A 7,850-nucleotide genomic window follows, 5' to 3' on the forward strand; every position below is an offset into this window, starting at 1 on the left:
CTGAGAAAGAGGAGTCAACCTTGAGTGCTAAATTGCAGGAAACCGTTGCAGCATTGAGTGGTTCCCCAGAGCAAGAATATTTATCTTTGGTTGGGTCGGCACCCACCACTAAACCTTCTGCTTTCTTTGAACACCTGCAATGTGTTACATGCATGAGTAGAAGCCCCAAAGTCAATACACCAGGATGCAGAAGTGACCAACATATTGGTCTCTATGACAAGAGATTCAAAATTAGCTTCTCGATTCTTGGATTCTAGATATTGAGGACAGTTCCTCTTCTAGTGTTCTGTCTGTTTGCAAAAGTGACATGCATCCAATGTTTTGTCTTTCTTTTGCATTTTTGGCTTGCCCTCTTTCTTTTGAGGCCTCTTCTTGTCCTTCCTCTTTCTCTTGCTTGATTTTCCACCTTTAACAAGCATGGCTATCGACTTGTCCTTATTAATCATAATTAGTTCTTCAGCCCTCTACAATATATTGTTGAATTCCTAAAGGCTAACCTTTATCTTGTTCATGTTGTAGTTCATGACAAATTGATTGAAGGAGGGAGGCAGAGAGTTAAGGATGGCATCAATTTTTGTGTCTTGATCAAGCTGAGAACCAAGAGCCTCCTGTTCATTGATGTACCCCATCATTTTCATGGTGTGGTCATGAACCTGTTGTCTCTCGGTCATCTATGTGGCCATCAACAATTTGTGGACCTTTTGATAGGCAGAATGATTCTAATCCTCATACATCATCTTCAGACTATCCAGAATGTCTTTTGACACTTTGATCTTATCGAACTGTCTCTGGATCTGATTGTCCAAAGATGCTATGATGAAACACTGGGCAAAATATCTCCTCCCATTCTTGATACTCTCTCCTTCGAGCCTCAGAAGCCCTATCACCCGGACATTCTAGAGCAGAGTTCTTGGCAACCTTATCCAATTTCTCAGACGTCAGAACCAGATTAAGGCTATGAAACTAGTCAACATAATTGGGCCCCTTAAGTTTGTTATCATCCAACAACTTGGCGAATTGTCTGTTTGCCATTTCTAATAAAAGGCACGCATATTAGTCAATGACCTAAAATTGATTCATGTTAATTACATAGAAAGGTCTTTTATTTATGTTCCATCTCTATTTATTCATCTCTGAGATTTTCCTCCTATCTCAGTGATAGAGACACAGTGCATGTCTCTGGAAATATGAGAAATCACATAGGTGCATGGAGCCAATTATTTCAGCTACAAAACCCCACTACTTTCTGTGAAGGATCCTATCCACTCGTCCAATGAGCTTTCCCTTTGGCCTCTATCAGACAAGGTTCATTGCCTTTTTATGTTAAACCTTTCTATCTAGTAAGTGCTGACCCATCATATCGTGGACCCCGAGGTACCATGAAAGAGTCTTCCATTTTAGGATAGCCTCTCCCACATCGGTATATGACACCCCTATCATCTCATCAAGAAATCCAACTGACTGGACCAACAAATGGATAGCCCAATTTTATGGTGCATCTCCACCCACCAATTCAACCCGCCTTCATGCTAATGATGGAAGGCCTTTAGAGAATTTATCATATGAAATTCCCTATCACTTGCACTTATATTAATCTGAAGGGAACAAGTAGAATAGTCTCTAGGTCTGGTTTAGGTCATACCAAAGTGGCTCCCACTGACTTTCATAAAGTTAGATTCAAATGGGCCCAAAACGGGCTAGGGTTCTATAGGGTTCCTCTTGGGGAGGAAACTGATTAGGGGGCCCATTGAGAAGGGAGATCATCAAGTGATCTAAGGGCACCATGGCAATGATGTGCATTCAGCCATGGTGTTCGCAGAGAGCCACGTATGATTAAACATGGGCCAAGCACTTATGGCCCATGTACGAATCACATTCAGCACATCATAGGCATTCTCATAAACAAAAATTGATTCAATCAATCAGAAGCTTGTAAAACCCTAATTAATTTAAGTTAACACACAATCACTCCATTAAGGCCCATGAATTATCAATTATCAAGTAATATCATCTAGGTATATGGGCTAAACTGCAAAAAGCATTTTGGCCCATATAGTAGTTGTGCTGAAAATGGGTTGATGTTGCTTTAACTTAGCAAAATTAGGTTTTTCAAGAGAGGGCCAAATTGTACCATGTGATGGGCCATCAAACCCTTGGCCCATAACCAAATTTGAGCCACCTAAAACGTTACCCATGGGGCTGAGATTAGACCCCACCGAACCATGGGTTCGGTCCAACCAGTTTGGACAAAACTAGGTCAATTCGGCCTAGGGTTTGGTGTCCAAAACATGCTACAATTCTCAAGATTTTGATATGAAATTATTAACAGATGAATATTGACAATCAATCATAGAAAAGCACATAATCTAGGGCTGCAAGTGTGATGGTCTGAATCTGATTCGGACAAACTACAAACCTACAAGAAAACTGGTTAATTGCATATTGCAGATTTTTCTACAAAATTCTCTTCTTCTCCTCCATGCGCTCCAACATCTCTTCCAATGTGAAAAAAGTAGAAAACCACAATTTTCTAGTAATTACATCAGAATAAATCCTAAAACATTTTGCCTAATAATAAAAAAAAATTATTTACATACCAAAATCAAATGAATAAATCGCAGGGTGCGCAAATCTTGGCGCCAATAAAGAATTCGATCCCCATCACACCAACAACCCAAAAAATCAAGAAATAATGATAGAACCTTTATAAAATTATTTCAAAATAAAATAAAATTAATTTCAAAACAGATCACCCAAAAACTGAGAACCGATTTCTTAGTATACTGCAAACTACGCATATCGAGTAGAGTAGTTCTACTGATTTTGGTTTAATTTCAAATCTGATTTAATTTCGGTTCAAGCTTGAACCTGGCTCTGATACCACTTAAGGAAGGGGAAATCCATAATACGGATGGATGAACCATGCTGGATGGTAGGGAAAATTTTCAAAAATTTCTTTTTACCCTTTTGGGAATTGCATTCTTAGTTTTAGAAAAACTGAATTTTTCAAGGATCGTTCTTGAACAAAATTGGACCAAGTCATAAACCAAAAGAAAGGGAGAAGAATACCTGATACAGATTCCATATGTGTAGTTCTCAAAGTGGGTGTTCACGACCAAAGAGGATACCAAAACTAGCTTCCACTAAAGATGGCATATCTTGAATTGAAGCTGGTTCAGCAACACAGTCTTTCAGCAAGAACTGCAATTCAACAACTTGGATCGAGCAAGGGATGTGAGAATGATGCAAATCTGATTTTTGTAGAAAAAATCAGAAACCAAGATTGGTCAAGATTAGTCACCAAATGGAGAATGAACTAGGGCTTGGGCAACAAGAGCAGAGGGAGAAAATTGAGAGCAGAAAGGTGATCTCTGGAGCTGTTTGCCCTCCTTTATTTATAAGCTTTAAAGATCAGCTCTCCTAATCCAATTAGGAGCTTCCTAATCCAAATCTTTATTTTGATCTGGACTCATTAAGTGGATAAGAGTTATCCTCTTATCCTATTGCTGATCTAAGCCCATATTCATACCTATATTCGCCCAAGTCACATGACTGCTTTAAGCTGTCATGTAACACCCTGATTAATCCAATTAATCATGGGCCTTAAGCCCATTAAACAAGTGGCTCACACCCCCTTTTAGTTGTTGGCCAGTTTGGCTTTCTTTGTATAGCATGGGACCCCAACAATGACCTCACGTAAGCCCATATGGGTTCAGCCCAGATTCTGTGACAAAACCTGGCCGAATTCACTGCTAAGCATAGTAAACACCTGAGTCCATCAGTATGGGCTCTTAATGGGTCCAACATTTACATTAAATGGTCCTTGAGTCCTGCCATCCTATGAAGGCCCATGATGAGAATGAAAATTATCATACTTTTATCCCTTACTTTGTAGTCTTTTATACTTATTTAGTGCCTAAATGACTCATTATTCTTATATTTCGATTTAGGAGACGAAAGGAGGCGTTAAGTGGAAAATAAGGCTAATTAGGTAATTCTGGACAGTTTCAGTGCCGCATGATAATTTGGGAATAACTCTCCTATCCGGACTCTGACTAAGATGATTCAAGATGCGTTAAAAAGAAAAGGAAAAATTATACAACTTTCATGTTTTGAGTTTTGATAGATAGGGACTTCATTGAGATCAAAATTGGGCCCGAATTATCTGCAACTGTACTATTGACGTGCTGGAGCAATTCCTTAGCCTACAAGTTTTCATCTAGGAATTCACCACTCTCCCACTTACATGAGAACACGGTTTTATCTGAAGAGAATGATATAAAAAGAGGAGAAAAAGAGGAGATAAGGGTTCGAACCCCTTAAAGAAAATTGAAGAAGAAGGACTGCTGGAGAGAAGAGAAGGCTGTTGAATGTGAATTGGAGAAGGATCACAACAAGGAAATCAAAGATTGATTGCAAAGATTCATAAGTTATCTTCATCTTTGGTTCTGCAATTTGGTAACCTAGATTTGATTAGGGTTCTTGAGGTTTCAATATTGAATCTTTCTTCTTTCTTTCTTTTATGCAACCCATAACAAGTTTTAATTCTGATTTGTAATTAAACTTGAGCAGATCCGATTGAGTGTGTTTTATTCTTGGGATTCTTCTTGATTAGGGTTTCAATATATAGAATAATCTTGGCCGAATTGTTCTTGCATCTTGGATTACTTTAATTGCTTGAGAAAGAGTTTAGGTAATTAGATCATCTAATCAAGAAATGGACTGCATGCATCTTAGAAATAATTTGCATGGTTCGGTTGGCAATCATTCATACCTGAATTAATGACCTGCGAATTCTTTGTTCTTAATGTATCTTTGGTGATTAAATTTCATAGGAATTGTCATTCAGAGATAGAGTGGGTTGCGCTTGAGAGAGGCTGCTCATAAGTTAGGGTTTCACAAACACGACTGAATTTACCTCGATTAGACAACTTCAAGATCCATTCGCTGAATCGGTTCTGTCAATTCTTCATATCATTGAAAGTGGTTTGATCCAAAATTAATTAGGGTAGTTTGCTAGTTCTTAATTACATCATGAGTGGCTAGGTTTCTATTGTTAGGGATTAATACTTGATCATGCATTGGTTTCTAGTCATTAGTAAAATCGATGAGGTTCTTGCTATATTGTGTTATTTGTGTTGATTACTTATCATTGATTGATCACCAAGGATTCATTCTTTAATCAAGATTATGCATCGAGAGATGATAATCGAGGTGGAACTAATAACACTTGTTCGGCCAATAATTAGCTAGAGATATCATTTGTTGGTAGGATTTCCTTATAGGTGTATTAACAACTAGTGCTTATGCAAAGAGGATTTCAATTGAGAGAATGAGAATTCCTTGATTGTAATTCCATTTAATTAAACATAGGTTTAGCTAATTGACTCTTGAGAATTATCGACTAGTGCTTTTAGGAAACACCTTGGAATATAACAGCCCTTGTGAAATTTTATTAGTATTGAATCTTGATGATCGTGATAGGATTAATCCCTAGCAACTTTGTTATTGATTTTGTTCAAGTTCTTGTTTTTGTGATTTAATTTCCTTAATCAATAGTGCTAGTCTAAATTCTTTAATTCGCAACCCAATTGATTATTGCTTTAAACAAGTTGAGAAGAAATTAATAGGTGGCTAAATAATTCATTCCTCGTGGGAACGATTATGTACTCCTTACTATATTACTTGCACGACCCCGTACTCTTGCAGATAGTGGTCAAGTTTTTGGCACCTTTGTTGGGGAATGAATTTTATTTAACACCATAATTATCATAGTCTCTCTTGATTTAAAGCATAGTTTTTTATTAGTTTTTGCTAACTTTTGTTTGTTTGTTTGTTTGTTTGTTTGCTTGTTTGCATTCTTTCTTTAGGTACTATTTCAGCGTATGCGAAGAACTCGAAGTTCACAACCCGAGCTTCTTCCTTTCAGACCTGAAATTGAGAAGTTTGTTAGAGAAAACAGGAAAGCTCAGCAAGTAAGGGTTCCAAAGATGGCTGAGGATAATGGAGGCAACCAAGCAGATCGACATGATAATGAGAGAATTCTTAGAGATTTTGCTATGTCTAGGCTGCATGGTGCACAACAGAGTATTGCAAGGCCGGACATCAATGCTAATAACTTTGAGATTAAGCCAGCTCTACTCCAAATGATCCAGTCAAGTGTGCAATTTTATGGTATGGACAATGAAGATCCTAATGTTCACATTGCAAATTTCTTGGAAATCTATGATACCTTCAAATACAATGGAGTGTCAGATGATGCTATTAGGCTTACGCTTTTCCCTTTCACCTTGAAGGATAAAGCTAAAGCGTGGCTAAACTCTCTACCACTGAATTCCATAACCACATGGGCACAACTGGCACATGCTTTCTTGGCTATGTATTGTCCCCCAGCTAAAACCGCAAAGATCATCAAAGACATCATTACCTTTCAGCAATTTGAGAATGAATCATTGTATGATGCTTGGGAAAGATTTAAGGATTTGCAGAGAAGCTGCCCTCACCATGGCTTACCAAAGGGACTTCTGATTCAGACTTTCTACAATGGAGCCACTCGCACTACTAGAGATACTATAGATGCTTATTCAGAAGGTTCCTTGATGAGGAAAACTATAGATGCTGCTTTTGATCTGTTAGAGGAAATGGCAGCTAACAATTGGTTGTGGCCAGCCGAGTGGCTAAATCCACCTAGACAGGGAGGCAAATCAGACAGGCAAGCCAGGCAAGCCAACGCCATCAACAATTCTATGCAACCAATCTGTGAGTATTGTAATGGTATTGGTCATGTTAGTTCTGATTGTTGCATTGGAAATTTTAATTTGGTAGGTGGAAATTTTATGGAGCAATGGAACTTTGTGGGGAATCAATTCCAAGGAAGGCAGGTCAACAACCCTTACTCCAACACATATAACCCAGGGTGGAGAAACCACCCCAATTTTTCATGGAGTAACAATAACAACAATGCTATTAGCTCCAATCTCCAAAATAACAACATGCCTAGACAGCAAGGACCACCAGGATTCCAGCCACATCCTCAACATGATAGAACAACTACTTTTGAAGCCAAGTTGGATAAATTTATGGACATGATGAATAGCAAGATGAGCAGCCAGGATGAGGCCCAGAGAAGGATGGAAGCTAAACTTGATCACATTGCAAAGAACCATTCATCTTCAATTCACAACTTTGAGGTGCAGATAGGCCAACTAGCTAATGCTGTTTTGGCTAGGAACCAAGGTAATTTAACAAGCAACACTAAGACTAATCCAAAAGAGCAGCTCAAAGCAATTTCACTAAGGAGTGGGAAAGTACTGGAGCCAAAGCAAGATGTGCAAGGTAAGAGGACAGGTACAAATATTGAGAGTCCTTCATCAACCAATGCTGAAATTTATGATGAAGAACCCAATGAAAGGTCAGAAGAGAACCAAGGTGACAAGGGGAATCACTCTAATGCCCAACCTTCACTCTATGTCACACGAATCCCTTTTCCTCAAAGACTGAAGAAGCAACAGACTGAACAACAATTTTCCAAATTTTTTGATATTTTTAAGAAGCTGCAAATCAATATTCCTTTTGCTGAGGCTCTTGCCAAAATGCCTCAATATGCTAAATTTTTGAATGAGATCATCAATAATAAGAGGAGATGGGAGGATGACCAAATTGTCCCATTAACTAAAAAGTGTAGTTCAATCATCACTAGCAAGATGCCTGCCAAATTGAAAGACCCAAGGAGTTTTACAATTCCATGTTGTTGGTAGCATTGAGTTTCCTAAGTGTTTGTGTAATTTAGGTGCTAGCATTAATTTGATACCTTTGTCTATTTTCAGGAAACTTGATCTAGGAGAAGTGAA

At 38.3% G+C, this 7,850-nt stretch overlaps 1 non-coding gene across 1 annotated transcript; it reads right to left on the minus strand.

The window, feature by feature from the left end:
- Positions 1 to 6,404: 6,404 nt before the first annotated feature.
- LOC148871567 (small nucleolar RNA R71) lies at positions 6,405 to 6,511 on the minus strand. The gene has a single exon (XR_016108554.1). It is a non-coding gene; the product is annotated as a small nucleolar RNA R71 (small nucleolar RNA).
- Positions 6,512 to 7,850: the final 1,339 nt, after the last annotated feature.

This window comes from Nelumbo lutea, chromosome 2, assembly GCF_056320005.1.
Source record: "Nelumbo lutea isolate HS-2025 chromosome 2, American lotus-T2T, whole genome shotgun sequence".
NCBI classification, from domain to species: Eukaryota; Viridiplantae; Streptophyta; class Magnoliopsida; order Proteales; family Nelumbonaceae; genus Nelumbo; species Nelumbo lutea.